Below are 18,998 nucleotides of genomic sequence, written 5' to 3' on the forward strand. Positions count from 1 at the left end.
GTAAAAATGATGCAAAAAGCAGTGGCTACATTCACTCAGAGATGCAGAAGAATTGGAAATTCAAGTACAGTATCAGTACCAGAGCTGAAAAAAACAGGCCACTTGTTTATTGAGACAAAGGATGAGTTAAAGTACTGCAAGTGTAAGTTTTGTTTCACTGGCTGAACATGTACATTCACAGAATGAAGCTGCTCTGAAGTTAAATGTATGTCAGTCTATACAGTGACTCCCATTGTAAATAATTCTGTACAATGCATTTTTGGGAAACATGATTCAAAGTATTGATGCACATTAATCATTTTGAGTCTCATTTGTTACATAATTTCACATACGATATATATACACATTTAGAAGCTCTCATTCACTGTACAATGATGGTCATTGAAATATATAGTTTCGGTAACAAAATAGATGTGCATTGAATATTTCAGTATGAATTGCATGAGTTCAAGTCAGTGTAAATTAAATCACAGTAATTATGGTAAGAAACACACAATGTTGCATTGTGTAGTATCTCTCTCGCTCTTTCTTTCACATATGGGAACACAATCTCATTCCCACGCACACTCACATGCACACACACACTCACCCTCTCTCCCACTCCTTCCCTCTGACACAGTCTTTCTCACTTCCATACACAATAATGAAGCGTACATTATGTACTGAATTACACACATTAAGTTTACATGGTGTATATGGAAACAGTAATTTTAACAGAGGCAAATTGCAACTTCTATAAGTTTAGATGAGCTGGGGCAAAACCATCTTTCCTTTTATAATGTCTCGGGGGTTGGTGTAGCACCTGTACAGAGTTTGTTGTTAATAAGTAATTCAGTTGACGAAAGTTCCTGGGCTCTGGTGAACAATAGCACACTTTTAAAAAAGATAAAAAATCACACAACACCAGGTTATAGTCCAACAGAAGAGAAAATGAGGTCTGCAGATGCTGGAGATCGGAGATGGAAATGTGTTGCTGGAGAAGCGCAGCAGGTCAGGCAGCATTCTAGGGAACAGGAGAATCGACGTTTCGGGCATTAGCCCTTCTTCAGGAAGTCCTTCTTCTCTATAGTCCAACAGGTTTAATTGGAAGCACACTAGCTTTCGGAGCAACGCTCCTTCATCAGGTGATCTCCAGCATCTCCGAATCATTTTAAAAAGAGAAATTGTAAGATTTAAACTTTATGACAACTGAAATCAAGGTACATTTTTCCCCAATAAAGCACATTATTCTGAAGTGCCTGCTACATTCCTGCAGTCTGGTGATCGTTTGAGATCCTGCATGCTCAGAGTTAATAGGCCAAGTGCAATGTGTGCTTTCTGTTCACTAAAGGCAGCTACTGGTTTTGGTTCCTGTGCTGAGTGCATACTGCTAAAAACAAGAGATGTAACAAAATAAAGATATTAATATAACATTTGCAGAAGCATGATTAACCAATTTATCCAATTGCAGTTTTGCTTTTTAAACTTTCGGTAACAATGACTCCAGCACAGAATATGTGAGAAGCCTCCAGAGTAAAATGATCATGTTTTCTAAGTCCCATCACTGGTACCCAAGAAGATTGAAACTAGTCGGCTATGATTCTTGGTATGCACATCTGAAGACAACACTTGAATCAGTTTTTGCCAGCAACCTAAACTCAGAGTTTAGATTCACTATTTTTAAGCCTCTCTCTTTCTGAATTTTGATACATCGTTGGAAAGTTGCTAAGACTGAGAATGCACCAGAAAAACAGTTTTAGGAGAAAGTAACCAGAACTTGCTTCATTTAAAACATTGAAAATTAGGCATGATCTCTTCAAAATTTTCCAAGTAATATTTCAGAAAGAAAGACACGTTAAAAGATATTACTTACATGTGACAATGTAAGCTTTAAACAATCTCAAACTTCCAATGTTATCTTTATAGTTTGTAACATATTATAAATGCTTACATCTCTTTTAGCTTATGCTTGCTCAAGTCCTGTTCTAGAGTACAGGTTTGGAGTGCAAGTCTGGCACTTAGCATAGTTAAGCAGAACTGTCAGGTAAGTACAGTTGGCAAAGAGGCAGACAAGAAAATACTAACTGGAATGTAAAGTCACATACTAAACAAGTGGGCATTAAAGGTGAAAAAAAAAGCTGTACTCCATTTTACATGCAGAGATTTATTTAAGCGAGGAGCATCATTTTATGTATCTATTAAGCTGTCATTAGTAAGGACCACTGACAAATATATCTCCAGATTCTTGGTAATAGTAACACCCATTCTGATAATTAACAGTTTGTGAAGCATTTACTGTGAGGAATCTGTATGAAGCAATTCAAACCACTTGAGCTTTGAGCTCCATTTGAAGATACTAGCTGAAACCTCGAAATAATTAAAACTGATAAGGATAGAGAGACTGCATATTTTTGTTATTGTCAATCAATTATTTTTGAGGCTATAGTAGTAATGTGAGATTTTGCATGCTATAAAGCTAAGTCTGAAATTGACTTGTGTCTTAAATTTTCTTGATTATTAACACAATCTTTCCTGAAGCATTTCAAATTCATGTAGACTAAATTTCTGGATTACCACACTGATGTGATATTTCAGCATATGTAAAGCAGAGCAAGTTAAAGGGCTGTATAGATTTAAATGGGGCTGAGTGTTTGTGTTGATAAAATGGTTCACTCACACCTGATGAGGAAGGTTAAAGAGACAACTAGTGTTTTTCCCATGACTCAATGGGTAAATGTTTCATTTGGTACAATAACTGAAGATGCTGGGTTTCATTCTCTATCCGTATCACATTAGTTGCCCTTGTTAGGGACCAGGCCAGACCCCCTCAAAACAGTTCAAGAAAGTAGCTCAGATTCTAACTTGGCTACTTATTTTAAGCAAGTATAATGTGGATATTCCAGGAGGGATGCAGCTGGACAAACCACTTAGCTTTAAACAAAACAGGATTTATTTATAAGATTACCAAATGAAACACAAACAAAAGACAACAGAATACAGAATAACTTAACCTGTCTGAAAAACCAACAGATTATCCCAACTTAGTGATGCTGTTCCAAATACTTGCAACAATCCCTATAAATCCCTTGGCACAAAAGGTAACATCAAACACAGGGTCTTACAGGAGAGAAGTCAGAGAGAGAGAGAGGGTCAGCCTGGACCTGCTTTTCATGGGTCCAGCAGCTTCACATCTGCCTGACTGCTTTCAGTGAATAGCCAGACCAGACCAAACCAAACCAAACCAGAGAAAAGCTGAGTGGGAGAGCTGGCCACTCCCCTTTCATTGTACAAGTGTTTTTTAAAACTTAAAAGCCTTTTGCCTGAGGCAGTATCTATTAACTACAATCAAACTAGCCCTAAAACCCTTCAAACTTAGACTTTTTGGAGACTGTGTCTTTTATGACCTCTTGAATAAAAAAACCAAGGACGACATAATCTTGTTAAAGGAGCAACAACATCACACCTCCCCCCTTTAAAAAAAACCCATCAATATCCAAAGATGGTTTCATTTTAAAACCCCTTAATCTTAAATTGTTAGTACCCTACAACACACATATACATTACATTAGCTATAAACATGCAAACTACATTCTATTTCGGTCTGTTTTACTCCTGCCACTGAACACCTCCGTTTCTCATTCACATCTCGACAATGTATCGATAATCACGTTTTCACACCCTGCCACGTTCACAATTTTCAAATTGAATGGCTGTAACAACAAGCTCCATTTAAAGACTGTGGAATACTTGTCGTTAAATTTCTCCACAAACCTCGATGGGTTATGCTCAGTGTATATGATTGTCTCAGATATGTTACAGGTAACAGAAACATCGAAATGTAACGCCAACACCAAGCTCAAAGTCTCCTCAACTGTCAAATATTTCCACTGATGAATGTTCCATTTCCTGGAGAAATACCCAATAGGTCTTTCAATCTTCTCGTCATTTCCCTGTAAGAGCACAGCACCGACACCCCACATCACTTGCATCGATAGCCACCTTGAATGGCTTTGTGTAATTAGGTTTGGCTAATACTGGGGCAGTGGTGAACACAGCTTTCAGTCTGTCAAATACATTCTGACAGTCCGCTGTCCACTGAAACCTCTTGCCTTTCTTTAGTAATTCAGTGAGTGGAGCAGCCACACTGCTAAAATTTGGTAGGAATTTTTGATAAAATCCACTCAGTCCCAGGAACCATAATACTGCTCTTTTTGTCGATGGTACAGGAAACTCCCCAATTGCCTTTGTTTTTACATCCCCTGGGGCCATTTGTCCATGTCCAATAACATGGCCCACAAAAGGGACTTGGGCTTTGGCAAATTCACTTTTAGCCAGGTTTATCACCAAGCCTGCCTTCCAAAGTTGATTGAACAAGTCTGATAAATGTTACAAATGTTCTTTCCCCGTGTGACCAAAAATCACCAGGTCGTCTATATTTACATACACGACACAATTGGATAATCTGGCAATTATCTTATTGGTTGGTCTCTGTGATATCACTGGTGCATTTTTCATACGAAATAGCATGACTTTAAACTGATACAGTCCATTAGGTGTTACGAAAGCCAACATTGCCTTTGCTCTTTCGGACAAAGGTACCTGCCAGTATCCTTCGAGCAAGTCCAACTTAGAAATATAAGTTCCTTGTCCCACCTTCTCAACACAATCTTCCAAAGGCAGAATCAGATATACATCAGTCTTTGTAACTGCATTGACTTTGCAATTGTCCACACATAACCATTGGGTACCATTTGGTTTTGGCACCATTACTATGGGCAAGCTCCAGTCACCATAACTCGCTTGGATTATGTTGTCTTGGAACATACGTTCAATCTCCTTGTGAACCTGTGCCAACTTTAGAGTGTTATACCTATAAGGATGTTGCTTAATTGGAACAGCATCTCCTATTTCTACACCGTCCATAATTAGGTTAGTACTTCACAGCTTATTTCCACATATGTCCCCTTGTGATAGTAATTACTCTGTCAGGTAATTTTGACTTTCCTCCAGAAGGTAACTCAATAATTTATTCTAATTTTTAACAACTTCCTCATTGTCCAATTTAATTTGAGGAATGTCCAATTCAGAATCCTCTGAATTTAGTTCTTTCCTCTGTGTTGTAACAAACAACACAATCTCCTTTGGCTTTCCTTCCCTGTCAAAATACCTTTTGAGCATATTCACATGACGCACTCTGTGAGACTTCTTTCTGTCTGGAGTCCTTATCAAATAGTTCGCCTCACTCAATTTCCTTTCAACTTGATAAATCCACTAAACCTTGCTTTTAAATGTTCACCTATGACTGGAAGTAACACTAACGCCTTATCCCTGATAGCAAAATTGCGAGTTTTTGATTTCTTGTCTGCTTCCTGTTTCATTGTATGTGGTGATACTTTTAAATGCTGTCTAGCCAACTCCCTCATGCTATGTAATCGTTCCTTCAAATTTGATATCTAGTCCAAATATGTGGTCTCTGAATTCTGACTGACCAATTTCTCCTTAATCAAGTTTAGCAGTCCTCTCACTTCATGCCCAAAAACTAATTCAAATGGGCTAAGTTTGGTCGATTCATTTGGTACATCTCTGATTGCAAAAAGCACAAATAGAATTCTCTTATCCCAATCATCTGGATAGTCTTAACTATAAGCCCTCAATATGGTCTTTAATGTCTGATGTCACCTACCTAGCAATCCTGTGACTCTAGATGGTACGCAGTAGATTTGAATTGTTTTATTTCTAAGCTACCCTTAACTTCCTTGAACAATTTCAATGTGACATTTGACCCTTGATCTGATTGTATCTCTATGGGTAATCCGTATCTAGTGAAAAATGTGAGTAATTCCTCTACAATCCTTTTAGCTGTGATATTGTGTAATGGTACGGCCTCTGGAAATCTAGTCAATACATCCATTACTGTTAACAAATACTGATTCCCACTTTTTGTTTTAAGAGGGGTCCTACGCAATCAATTAAGACGCTTGCAAAAGGTTCCTAAAATGCAGGAATAGGTATTAAATGTGCGGGTTTTATTACTGCCTGTGTGTTTCCAATTACCTGAAATGTATGACATGTCTGGTAAAATTCAATTACATCCTTATGCAGTCCAGGCAAGTAAAAATGTTTTTGTATTTTAACTTGAGTTTTTCTCACTCTTAAATGATCTCCTAGTAGTAGTTCATGCGCCACCTGCAACATCTTCGTTCTATAACCCACTAACAATATGACTTGATGAACTTCTCATCTGTCTGAATATGGGATGATCTCCATTTTCTCATTAAGACATTATTTTTAAGATAATAACATTCAGGGATACATTTGGATTCTTTTTCTGTGTATGCCTTTTGCTACAATTGCTTTAAATTTTCATCTTTCTGCTGTAACTCAGTTAATTTATCAGAGTTAAAGATGTCTGCTTTATCATCTATCTGCTCCTGGTTGTCTCAACCACCTGATCAGACAGGGTCTCTGATAATGTCACTGCAACTTTCTTATCTGTACTCTTTGATTTCTCCTGTTTCAACTGGTGAATTTGTGACCTTGTTACCACACAGTCAGGAAAAATCCCAGGATATACTTCCTGTAATAGTTAATTTGCCTGAGTTTTCAACACAATAGGCAGCACTCCTACCTGTGAACCAGCTATATCATTAACAAGGACAAATTGTATTCCTGGAGTTGAGAGTTTGTCCAGTACTTCTACCATGACTTTTCCACTCTTCACTGGACACTCTAACCTCACTTTACATAACTGAGCGCTTCTTGTCTCACCATGAATTCCCATTACTAGCACTCTTTCTGGAAATAGTCCTTCAGAGGGACATATCTCCTCATCTTTCAACATCACAGATTGAGAGGATCCTGTAATATTGTAACCTCTTTACCTGTTGTTCCTGGCCTATGCGAGCAAACTGTACCTTTGCAGGTATAGTATATGGTTTAAGAAGATCCAGCACTTCCTCCTTAACCAACCCCCCAACCAGGTCGTACGTTCTGATTCAGCTTTCTAGCCTACACTGTGCTTTCTGTTACCACTCCAACAAAGTTCACTGGCTTATCCTGTTTCCTACATCTGGCTTCTTGGGTTTTTCCTGATCCACCAACACTGTGATTTCATGTGGCCGACTTCATTGCTGTGAAAACACCGGAGCTTTTTAACTTTTCTTTCCCCTTCAAGGGTTTCCTTTTTACCCTGTGGTAAGTTATCCTTATAATCTTCATCAAGATCTACCTTTCCCTTTCCACGTGAGGATTTCTCTTTTCCCTAATTTCTATCCCTCACGGACTGAAATTGATTTTGGAAGCCAAACTTTGATTTATGGACCAACTCATAATCATCAGCCATTTCAGTTGCCAGTCTTGTCATTTTAACTCTCTGCTCTTCCACATGAGTTCTCACTACTTCAGAAAGTGATTTTTTGAACTCCTGTCGAAGTGCCAATTTCAGAAGTACAAACTCCCTCTCTTTCTTCCTTTCCTCTCTCTCCTTTTCTCTCTCTTCTCTCTTTGTTCTGCTAAACAATTCATTCTTTTTCTCCGTCCTCTGCTTTTAATCGTAATTCAAACTGTTTCACTTGTGTTGCCCTTTCCTTGTCTTTTGGCTGTTACCCAAGCTGCTTCATTTTCAATTGAATTTTAGCCATCTCTAATGGTGTTTCCAGCAAATTTAAATGCTGAGCTATTGTGGTAATGATCTCTCCTTTCCTCACAGAAGGAGGCAGCTCCAGCTTGTCTGCTAATTCCAGCAGCTTGGCCTTAATCACTTTTTGTAAAACCCCCAACGTCACTTCTTCCATCCCAGAAAACACTTGGTGACTGAAAGAGCCACTGTTATCCCAAGCACCAACTGAATTCAACATCCGGAACAAACCGCTTGCTGCCTTCGAGTCCAACAACCCGAATCCCAATTTGGAACTACAGAACAAATCCTGCAAAGGAGCCCTCAATCTGTTATGGACCAGGCCAGACCCCCTCGAAACATTTCAAGAAAGTAGCGCAGACTCTAACTTTGCTCGATGTTTTAAGCAGGTGTAGCATGGAATCAAATTGGCCCTTAAAACCCTTCAAACTTAGACTTTTCAGAGTCTGTGTCTTTTATGACCTCTTGAATAAAAAAAAAACAAGGACAACGTAACCTTATTAAAGGAGTACCATCATCACACCCTGAATCAGGGTTGCAGTAAAGACTGTACAATTGATGTACTCTGTTTGAACTAGACAGGTGACAAATCATTCTAGATCCGGGTAACTATCCATTGACTATTGTTGGGAACTGTACACATGAACATGAAGGGAATATGAGGATCCCACTGCTTTCTAGCACCCTCTCAGTGACCATTCGTTTCTTTGACTTGGTTGTGTGTAGTTGACACTCCATCCTACAAACTTTGTACTCCACTGAACTACTCCCAAAGTGGGGGGTGAGAGTGGGGGCAGCTCCATGAGACGTTGTGAGCTGATGTTTTGGGGTTTCAGACTCCAAGGCAGCACCCTGGAGCTTTGAGTGAGTTTGATTAGATTAGACTCCCTACATAATGGAAACAGGCCCTTCTAATGCACTAATACACCATGGGCAATTTAGCATGGACAATTCATCTGACCTGCACATCTTTGGATAGTGGGAGGAAATTGGAGCACCCAGAGGAAACCCACGCAGACATGTGGAATGTGCAAACTCTAAACAGACAGTCACCCGAGGCTGGAATCGAACCTGGGTCCCTGGTGCTGTGAGGCAGCAGTGCTAACCACTGAGCAACTACATTCCCATTCTCACAGATAGACCTCAGTTCTCACACACCTCTGCCCTCACGGTTTTCACATCAAAGGTCATGACATATTTTAAGCATCAAATCAGAGTCACGGGGAAAGGTTTGTGAACTACTCATACATGTAAAGATAATTTCATATAACAATACATTTTCTCCCCAAAATATCTCGTAGTGTCCATTTGTTGATATCACCAATCGGATGGTAATAGAATTCCTGGGGCTGAAAGATTAGAAAACATTGGAAAGCAATCATTTCATATTCTAACCTAGAACTGGCAATTTATAAGCAGTTGAAGCACTTTGGAATATCCTGAGGTAATGAAAGGGGCCATCTGTATGCAAGTGTTGTTGAAAGAGTCAGGATAACTCGACAAGAAGGGGGAATGGGACATCCAATTCAACAGAATGTAGCTTCTTAAAAATAATTTTACTCAAAAGAATGATGGAGACAGGTCTGGGCCTTCTAGTTAGAATTAGCTGTAACAAGTCGTTGCTGACATAATTAGTGCTAAAATTTAAATTCAATGAATTTGATTTTATTGAACAGCATTCACAGTATCATAGTGTAATAAAGCACAAAAAGCAATTCAGCTTGCTGTGCAGGCTCTTTGGTGGAGCTATACAATTAGTCCTATTCTGTTCTTTCATCATAAGTCTTCAAGTACCTGTGTGTATTTCGTTCCTTTTAAGTCTCCCATTGAATTTGTTTTCCTTTCAGCCAGTGCATTCCAGATCACAAAATACTGTGTTTAAATACTGTGTTCCCCTCTGCAACTTTTGCCAACTGACTTCAATCTGTGTTCTCTGGCTATTGATCCTTCTGGGACTGGAAACAGTTTCTCCTCATTTACACTATCCAAACCTTTCATAGTTAAAAATCACACAACACCAGGTTATAGTCCAACAGGTTTATTTGGAAGCACTAGTGTTCGGACCGCTGCTCCTTCATCAGGTGGCGACAAACCTTTCATGATTTTGAACATTTCTGACATTTCTTTTTCCACTCCGAGGAGAACAGTTCCAATCTTGCAGACAGAAGGGGTGGCACAGTAACTTAGTGGTTAGCACTGCTGCCTCATAGTGCCAGGGACCTGGGTTTGATTCCACCCTCAGATGACTGTCTGTGTGGTGTTTGCACGTTCTCCCTGTGTCTGCGTGGGTTTCCTCTGGGTGCTCTGATTTCCTCTCACAGTCCAAAGACGTGTAGGTGAGGTGAATTGGCCATGCTAAATTGCCCATAGCGTTAGGTGCATTAGTCAGGGGCAAAATGTAGGGGAATGGGTCTGGGTGGGTTACTCTTCGGAGGGTTGGTGTGGACTTGTTGGGCCGAAGGGCCTGTTTCCATACTGTAGGGATTTTTTAAAAAGACAGCATTTGAGGTAGTTGCCATCCTGGAGGCATTTTTCTGGTTGGGAGGAAGAGGTGATTGAAAGCACCTAGGCTCCCGAATAAGTTGTCGGAAAGGGTTTAATGTTGTAAGAGTTCCAACAGATGGCGGTGTTGCACTGTTCAGCCACAAGCAGCAAAGAATTGATTTCTATTGCCATGTCGTGGTAGAATGAGAACTAGTCATTGCTAGATTTGTGGGTGTGTTGTTATTGCTAATTGAGTAAAGCAGAAGAATTAATTTTGTAAATAATAAAATTACTAAAAAGTAATTTTTTTTGCGGAACGTTTCAGAGAACACCTCTGGGACACCCGCACCAACCAACCCAAACACCCCGTGGCTGAACACTTTAACTCCCCCTCCCACTCCGCCAAGGACATGCAGGTCCTTGGCCTCCTCCATCGCCAGACCATGGCAACACGACGCCTGGAGGAAGAGCGCCTCATCTTCCGCCTAGGAACCCTCCAACCAACGCCCCTCCCCCAAGTCCCTCCTCCCTACCTTTTATCTTAGCCTGCTTGGCACACCCTCCTCATTCCTGAAGAAGGGCTTATGCCCGAAACGTTGATTCTCCTCCTTTGATGCTGCCTGACCTGCTGCGCTTTTCCAGCAACACATTTTTAAGCTCTGATCTCCAGCATCTGCAGTCCTCACTTTCTTCTGTTGAGAAGTAGACTTTTGAATTAGGCTACAGGTCTTGAATTAAATGAATGAGAACAGGCCCTTGAGGATGATTGGCTTCCATCTGTTCTCATGATCCCTTCCTGGGATCTGATTCCTCAGGAGAGACTTTATGGCACCGTGGTAGTGTCCCTACCTCTGAGCTAGAAGGTCCAGGTTCAAGTTCTACCTCCTTCAGAGGTGTGGCACAACACACGAAATCCCTACATGTGGTAGCAGGTCATTTGGCTCATCGAGGTCAGGCAGCATCCAAGGAACAGGAGAATCGACGTTTCGGGCATAAGCCCTTCTTCAGGAAGAAGGGCTTCTTCCTGAAGAAGGGCTTATGTCCAAAACGTCGATTCTCCTGTTCCTTGAATGCTGCCTGACCTGCTGCGCTTTTCCAGCAACACATTTTCAGCTCTGATCTCCAGCATCTGCAGCCCTCACTTTCTCCATTTGGCTCATCGAGTCCACTAGCAGAAAGTGAGTCCTGAAGGGCTTATGTCCGAAACGTCGACTCTCCTGCTCCTCGGATGCTGCCTAACCTGCTGTGCTTTTCCAGCACCACACTCTCGACTCGCCGATTCCACACCAATCCTCCGAAGAGCATCCCACCCAGAACCACACTCCTACTCTATTCCTGTAATTCTGCATTTCCTATGGCTAATCCACCTAGCCTACACATCCCTGGACATTATCGGCAATTTAACATGGCCAATCCACCTAAACTGCGCATCTTTGGACTGTGGGAGGAAACCCATGAAGACACAGGGAGAATGTGAAAACTCCTATCACAGTCACCCGAGGGTGGAATCAAACCTGAGTCCCTGGCATTGTGAGGCAGTGCTGACCACTGAGCTACTGTGTCATTTAGTGCCTCCAGATAGAAATAGGTGATTCCTTAGGTAAGTCCTCCTGAAACTCATGCAAGAAGCTGTCCTTCCTGCATGTGTTTACACCTGAAAGGTCAGATTCCAGAATTGTGCTGGATTAGATTAGATTAGATTACATTACAGTGTGGAAACAGGCCCTTCGGCCCAACAAGTCCACACCGACCCGCCGAAGCGCAACCCACCCATACCCCTACATTTACCCCTTACCTAACACTACAGACAATTTAGCATGGCCAATCCACCTGACCTGCGCATCTTTGGACTGTGGGAGGAAACCCACGCAGACACGGGGAGAATGTGCAAACTCCACACAGTCAGTCGCCTGAGGCGGGAATTGAACCCGGGTCTCAGGCGCTGTGAGGCAGCAGTGCTAACCACTGTGCCACCGTGCCAGAAGCTTCAATCAATAGGAGCACATTCTAGGAGTTTGGGATCATCCAATGGCAGGACTTTGATGCAGTGTGGGACTATGGCCATACCTGCTTTGTCAAGCAGGATGCAATATTCAGAACAACGTTTGTCTGTCTGCTTCACATCTCAGTCTCATGTCCAGACTAATTATCGGAGCCTTGGTTCTTTGTAAATGCAAACCAACTGTTCCTGCTGGTTCGGAAATCTGGGACGAGGGGTCAGAGTCTTTAAAACTTAGAGCCAGACCTATCAGAAGTGGAATTAGGAAACATTTCCACACTCCAATCAAAAGTGGTTGCAGTTTGGAACTCTTACACAAATAGTGATTGATGCTGGATCAATTGTCGGTTTTAAACCTGAGATTTTTGCTGACTAAATGTATGAACAGACATGGGATGGAGATGAGTTTGTGGAGTCAGGTTGCAGATGGGCCACAATCTCCCTGAACAGTGAAACAGGCATGGGTTAAATGACTGCCTCCTGTTCCTTGGCTGCCCATTTAGTTAAAGGATGTTAGATGATAACATTACATTAAATTATTACAAAAAAAACAGAAAAAAAGCTGGAGAAACTCAGCAGGTCTGGCAGCATCTGTGAAGAGAAAGCAGAGTCAAAGTTTCAGGTCCAGTGACCTTTCTTCAGAATAGAAGAGCTTCTCTAAATTTTTCCAGCTATTTCTGTTTACATTTCAGATTTCCTGCATCTGCAGTTATTTGTTTTTGTTTTTGTTTTGCATTATTCTCTGACTTAAGCTGAGTATTCACAGCATTCAGGCTTTTGAATAGTTTGATGAGCTTGATTTAGAAGCTATTAAGGAACAGTTCTCTCAGTATTTCCTCTGCAGTATTTTTAGAAAGCACACAAATACATTTAGTATAGGGCAATGGAGTACATTGGGGTGGTCATTGCCTTACATAGGTGGGTTACTTAGTAACTTTAGCTTCACTATTAATGAGCTGCCACAGCTAGCTCCTATTCATGGGATTCTTTTCAACACTCCTGCTGTTAGGGTCACTCCACTTGACTGATCTAATGAAAGTAAATTGTAGCCAGCAGTGCTCTTGGGTAGAGTTTTTAGACCCATGGTGCACACGTTAGAAGCAAATGACTCTGAAAATTGTCGGGTGCCATGTTTAAAGAGCAATGCTCAGGGAAAGGATGCAAGAAAGGAATCGACGCCGTGTTAATGAACCCACTGACATCTGTATTTTTCTTGTGTTGTGTAGAGCTTTTAACAAACACTTCTTGCACAATAATAAGGATTTTAAAGCTGAGATCAGAACTATTCAGGCCACAGTAACCACAAGCATCTTCTGACCTTAAGTGATGTCCAAATAGTCTGCCAGACAGAGCCCTGTAGACTTGTTGAACTGAGATGTAGCAATTGTTAATTTGTACTTTAAAGGTAATTCATTTTCATACTTGATAAATATGTGGTCCAAATTACAGCTTTTTATACTCCGTCATCTTGGCTCTCCTTCTCCTCTTGGCTCTCTCTCTCCTCAGCCCGGTCAAAATAGAGTAACAGTTTTCCAATGCACCCTTTTCCCCTCGGTGGTTAAGTGACAGATGCTGCGGAATATTTGCTCATTGCTCTATGCTTGGTCGAGCTGCCAAACCTTCATCTTCTGGAACCGGAATAGTTTCCGTCTGCAAAAGGGGCGTAGAGTGAATTATTCAGAAGAAGCAAGCAAACGACCTGGGCCAGCCACTCATTCCTCTTTCAAAATGGGTTTTGCCTCTTCTGCTGGAAGTGCTGCCATCTGCTGGGATGCAGCCCATAGGCGAGCGATGAGACCAACTACTGTACACCATCCCTACCACCACAGCTAACTTGTCCAATACATGGTCAATTCTTGGGTACAGTTCACCAGTTTGACCTCTCCATTGAGAGAGAGGGCAGGTATTTTGAAAAGCAGAATTAGAATGCAAACAAGTTAATACTTCAGGAACCACTGCATCTTTCATAGAACATTCCATTCGTCATAATGTTTTAAAAGAAGTGCGAGGAAAATGAGTAGGCTATTGAGTCCCTTGCTTATACATTATTCAATATGACTGTGGCTGACCTATTCACCTTATCGATTGAATTCCTACAGTGTGGAAACAGGCCATTCAGCTGAATGAGTCCACATCGACCCTCCGAACAGCATCCCACCCAGACCCATCCTCCTACCTTATCCCTGCAACTCCCATGGCCAACACACCCAACCGACACATCCCTGAACACTATGGATATTTAACATGGTCAATCCACCTAACGTGCACATCTTTAGACTATGGAAGGAAACCAGAGCATCCGAAGGAAACCCACGCAGACACGGGGAGAATGTGCTAACTCCATACAGATAGTCGCCTGAGTGTGGAATCGAACCTGGTCCTTGGCAGCAGTGCTAACAGCATAGCTATTTGTGGGAGCTTCCTGTGCATAGATTGCTGCTGTGGTTTCTACACTATAATAGTAAATTTAAAAGTACTTCACTGGCTGTAGTGTACTTTGGGCAATTATAATCGCAATACTTTTCCCCAGCTTAGTCTGATTGCATTTACACTCGATAGACACAGAGTTGTACTTCCCACCAGGGTGGGGGAGGGGCTGACCAGATAAGCCATAAAAAGCTACGTCGCTTTTGTTCTTCCCATCCTTCTATACCTCTGAACCTCTGAGGTCAACTGACAGTCTACAATTGCCCTGGCTGAGTAACAGCTTGGTGCAGCCTTAAGTGCATTCTAGCTAATCTAGGAAATATTGCACATGTAAGGCAGCTATAGGTCAACTAACACAAAGAGCTATTATGGTGATGGCCTAATGGTATTATTGCTGGACTGTTAATCCAGAGATTAAAAATGTGTTGCTGGAAAAGCGCAGCAGGTCAGGCAGCATCAAAGGAACAGGAGAATCGACGTTTTGGGCATAAGCCCTTCTTCAGGAATGTTAATCCAGAGACCCAGGTAATGTTCTGGGGATCCAGGTTCGAATCCTGCCACGGCAGATGGGTGGAATTTAAATTCAATACAAATCTGGAATTCAAATTCTAATGATAACTGTCAATCCGTTGCTAATTGTTGGAAAAATCCATCTGGTTCACTAATGTCCTTTATGCAAGGAAACTGCATCCTTATCTGGTCTGGACTACATGTGACTCCGGACCCACAGCAATGTGGTTTACCCTTAACTGCCCTCTGGGCAATTAAGGGCAGGCATTAAATGCTGGCCCAGCCAGAGAACCCTCATCCTGTGAATCAATATAAAAAAAAGACATATAACCACAAGGGTAGGCTGATCTCTTACACTGAATTCTGTGGGTTGAATGTTTACCAGAATATAAATTCCTGTGGCTGAAACTCCCTGAAATTTAAGCACCTCCCCACCCCTGCCCACTTAGTAGAAAAATTATGAATTTTTTTTTTCCCAAAAATATACTTCGCTCAAAGCTGACTTGGACATAAGATGCAAATAACATCAGTTTCTTCCAATACTGTATGTTAATACAATGACAATTCGTATTGATGAGTTTTTATATATCAACTACACAATTCCAAGGGTTTCACCCAGTTACTAGCCCCATGGTGCACTTTGGCTAAAAGGCCTTAGTCAGTGTCCTTTCCCCAGTGCGCCTTTGCAGTTGCTGCCTGAGTCCTGCACCTGGAACATGCCAGAAAAATGAGGAAATAGCTCTAAGAAAGCATGAGCTGAGAAATTAGAATTCTTCCCCTCTTGGACTTACTATCTTCTTTGGTCTGACAGGAATGGATGGACTGAATGGTCTTTGTCTATGCTGGATCATTCTACAATTTTTCTGTTACAAATGAAACATTCAGTGACCTGTTTGAACAAATGCTTCCAGAAGTCAGCAATAAAGGAATGGCACCATGGCTAAGTGATTGCTGCCATTAGAAGGTTGTGGGTTTAAATCCTATTCCATTCCACCAGTTGTAGTGTTACGACAAGCTTTTTTTTAACTCAAGCAAACCTCTCGTGACTTTATTTGTGGTAAGAGGGACAATCTATTGTTCTCAGGTAAGGTTTAATACAGCAAGATAAGTTAATCTGCTAAACTACAACTGTGGACACCCAGAAGGCTATGGGCTGAATTGCTGTGTCTGCCTGATGTCAATTAGAGGTAAATTGCTCTGAAACAGATCTGAGGTCAGCTAAAGACAAATTGCTCCAAAACACATCCTGAGGTCAGTCAGAGACAAATGGCTCTGAAATACATTCTGAGGTCAGTTAGAGGCAAATTGTTCTGAAACAGATATTATTCAGGTCAGTTAGAAGCAAATTGCTCCAAAACTGATCTGAAGACAGTTTGAGGTAAATTGCTCCAAAACATGTCATGAGGTCAGAGGAGAGGCTTATGATTTCAACTGGAACTTTAAGACAACCCTGTGGTGTTGCTCTGAAGGCACATGCAACCAATCCTGTAAAGATGGCAGAATTCCTTCCCTTAAGGGATATTAGTGAAGCAAATGGGTTTTTCCAATGGTTTTTTTAAAGCTAGTTTTTAATTCTAGTGTTGGGACATAATCCCACATCCCCAGAGCACTTGCCAGGGCCTACTGGATTATTAAGATAGTAATAGTGCCACTAGTCCTTCACCTTTGGGACAGCTTCCTGATGAAGGAGCAGTGGTCTGAAAGCTAGTGCTTCCAAATAAACCTGTTGGATTATAACCTGTTATGTGATTTTTAACTTTCCCCACATAGGTTAGATAAGATTATTTTCTTATGAACAAAGCTCCAATAACATTATTGAAGAACGACAAAGATTAATTGAGAGGAGTTCAAAATAGTTTTACTTTCCAAATAGCAAATGACTTTTTGAATGCTTTTCCAGTACAGCTATATCCAAGAAGTAGTTAAATTAAAAGAAAGCTGCAGATGACAGAAGAGAATCGATTTTATACACAATGTTCCTCAATTCGTTCCCAGCAAAAATTAATGTTTATCCCTGCATCTACAAATTAATAACAAGTTTCAAATTGGATGCTTTCCAGTTGCTTACAGTGGCCAATATTTGTTGTGGAAATCTGTGTTTTATTTTAATTTCTCCCTTCACCAGAGCGCATGGTTCTCTTGAAGTTCATCTTAAACCTCTTCCACTGCTTAATCTCATAAAGGAACTGTTATAAGTGTACAATAACATAAAAACTGGAGTAGGAGGAAGCCATTCAGCCCTTCAAGCCTGCTCCGCCATTCAATAAGATCATAGCTGATCTTCTTCTTCAACTCCATTTTCATTGCCTGTCTGAATATTCCTTGATTCCCTGAGAAAGAAAACATTTATTGAATATGACTACAGCCACAATCCTGTAATACTGAGAATTTGAATGACTTCATAACTCTCTAAGTGAAGAAATTTCTCATCTCAGTCCAGAATCACCACCTTGTTATCCTGACACTGTGCCCTCGTGGTCTAGATTCCCCAGCTAGGTGGAAAACAATGTCTCATTCTTGAACTCATGAAGCTTCCTTCACTTTAAGTTTTAATGAGATCCAGAGAATATAGGCTCATTTCACTTTATCACTCCTCAAAGGGCAACTCTCTCAAAGGTGAGTCACCCTTTATTGTTTTTAGGAAATTTTAATTGAAACTCCAGTCAATTTTTGTCATTTGCCTGTGTATTTTAGCCCATGTGTGACATCTTCAATTGACTTAACAGTCGGAATTCAATTATGAAAGTGCACTGTCAATTAAGTCTTAGTTTAGGACTTTTAAAGGAGGTGTTATTTGAATATGTTGCAGGATATATTTGAACATGAATGGAAGCGTTGTCTCAAAGGGTGAACATACTCAGGATGATATGCTCCTAAGTCTCACAGGTGAAAAGGTCCCAAACCCAGTCTTTTACCTGTCTTGATTTCAGCTGATGTGGTGCTTGTTGTTATACCTCAGGTGTCCTGGTTAGAGAGGGGAAAGCTGGAAAGTTGAATAGGGAAGATTTGGCTCCAGCTTTATGTTCCTGTTTGCAATGTGAGAAAGGCAGAAGTGCAGTGTTTTAACTGAGGATAGGATTGGGCTTGGCTCTCAGTTAATGCCCAATGATGAATGTCCACTGGATAAGGTTGTAAAGGTCAAAGGCCACCTGACCTCAGCATCCGGAACTGCATTTGGAAGAGAAAAACCAAGGACGGTAATTAACTGAATGGGAGATAGACTTTCTTTTTGTGTGTTTAAAAAGGAGAAGAATGTCATTGTTGGAAAAGGGACCAAATTTCAACTTTTACCAGTGAGTATTGCATATCTCCTAAAGCTCAAATGTTGTGGCTTTCACCCTAGCTCCAAGCTCGTTTCCTCCCCCCATGCCACCAGTGAGTTATTCAATTTTTCAGACAAAGCATCTTATTAGTATCCACGTTCAAGGAGACCGTGTTTTCAGTTAATACAGTCAGCACCATACCATCTTGGAATTGGAGATCACAATGTGTAAATAACTTAGCTGATTTGCTGCATTACCACCAGACCCTGGACGAGGTTCCCCAATTTGTTACACTTTTGGACAGCATACCCCAAACTGTAAAACTCCTGGGTGAGGCACCCCTTCTTCAGTCACTCACCTCTCCCAACTTGGTTACAGTAAGGTTAATTCCAAAAGGATTCCTTTCCTTGTGGATACCTTTCTTCCAGACTCAAATGAACTTGTTTTAAATGAAGAGAAAGTGAGGACTGCAGATGCTGGAGATCAGAACTGAAAATGTGTTGCTGGAAAAGCGCAGCAGGTCAGGCAGCATCCAAGGAGCAGGAGAATCGACGTTTCTGGCATGAGCCCTTCTTCAGGAATGAGGAAAGTGTGTCCAGCAGGCTAAGATAAAAGGTAGGGAGGAGGGACTTGGGGGAGGGGCGTTGGAAATGCAATAGGTGGAAGGAGGTCAAGGTGAGGGCGATAGGCCGGAGTGGGG

General features: G+C 41.3%; 1 long non-coding RNA gene across 1 annotated transcript in view; it reads right to left on the reverse strand.

Moving 5' to 3' along the window:
* Positions 1–13,304: 13,304 nt before the first annotated feature.
* LOC122543423 overlaps positions 13,305–18,998 on the reverse strand; it is a 19,395-nt gene continuing 13,701 nt past the window's right edge. Inside the window, exon 3 of the long non-coding RNA XR_006310018.1 lies at positions 13,305–13,748. This is a non-coding gene — a long non-coding RNA (uncharacterized LOC122543423). The remainder of the gene's footprint in view (positions 13,749–18,998) is intronic.

This window comes from Chiloscyllium plagiosum, chromosome 43, assembly GCF_004010195.1.
Source record: "Chiloscyllium plagiosum isolate BGI_BamShark_2017 chromosome 43, ASM401019v2, whole genome shotgun sequence".
NCBI classification, from domain to species: domain Eukaryota; kingdom Metazoa; phylum Chordata; class Chondrichthyes; order Orectolobiformes; family Hemiscylliidae; genus Chiloscyllium; species Chiloscyllium plagiosum.